Source organism: Dipodomys merriami, unplaced genomic scaffold (genome assembly GCF_024711535.1).
Source record: "Dipodomys merriami isolate MVZ:Mamm:240054 unplaced genomic scaffold, mDipMer1.0.p SCAF_25, whole genome shotgun sequence".
Taxonomy (NCBI): domain Eukaryota; kingdom Metazoa; phylum Chordata; class Mammalia; order Rodentia; family Heteromyidae; genus Dipodomys; species Dipodomys merriami.
In genome coordinates this window covers 15,507,085-15,507,961 of record NW_027203937.1, presented here as the reverse complement: position 1 = coordinate 15,507,961, position 877 = coordinate 15,507,085, and positions in this window count along the sequence as shown.

Below are 877 nucleotides of genomic sequence, written 5' to 3'. Positions count from 1 at the left end.
ATGAAAGGATTCTATTTTAGTCCTTTTATTATCCTTCCTTTACCCCAACCAAGGGGGCTGATTGAAACCTTAGCTCTGATCCCCAGATTGGCCCTATGGCCCTGACATGCCTTCACAGTAGCTGGGTCAGACTGGGCTGGAGAGGACCAACCACACTGGTCCCCTTCTTCCTGACCCATTACTTTGTCACTTCTGGTTCCATTCTGTTGAGAAAGAAGGGTATGTCTGGGGACAGGCCAGCACAGTGAAAACCAGTAGGGAGGTGCGGGGTTATATGTGCTGCTGTTGGGTGATGCACTGAGCAGGAGAATTCTGCATTCCTGGGTGGGGGATACCTGTCTGTAGTGAGTGAATGGGGAATGGCTGCATGGAACTGATGCTTGGCTCTTCCTTCTCCTAAGAGGGAGCAGCTCCCTCCCCTCTGGAGTAGGTTCACACCCAAACCTGCAACACAGGAAGGATATTAGAAGTGTAAAGTGTGAGTTTGGAGGCACAGTTCAGTTGGTAGAGCTCCAGCCAATGAGTGAAAACAAGCTCAGATACCAAGCTTGAGTCCTGGTCTTGGACAATAATGAAATAAATTTGTTTTGTTTTTGTTTTTCCAGTCCTGGGGCTTGAACTCAAGGCCTAGGCACTGTCCCAGAGCCTCTTTGTTCTCAAGGAAAGCACTCTACCACTTGAGCCAAAGTGCCCCCTCCAGTTTTCTGTGGTTAATTGGAGATAAGAGTCTCACAGACTTTCCTGCCCAGGCTGGCTTTGAACTTCGATGGTCAGATCTCAGCCTCCTGAGTAGCTAGGTTATAGGTATGAGAGTCACTGGCACCCAGCTTGTTTTGTTTAGTTTTGTGCCAGTACTAGGACACAGGGACTCAGGCTC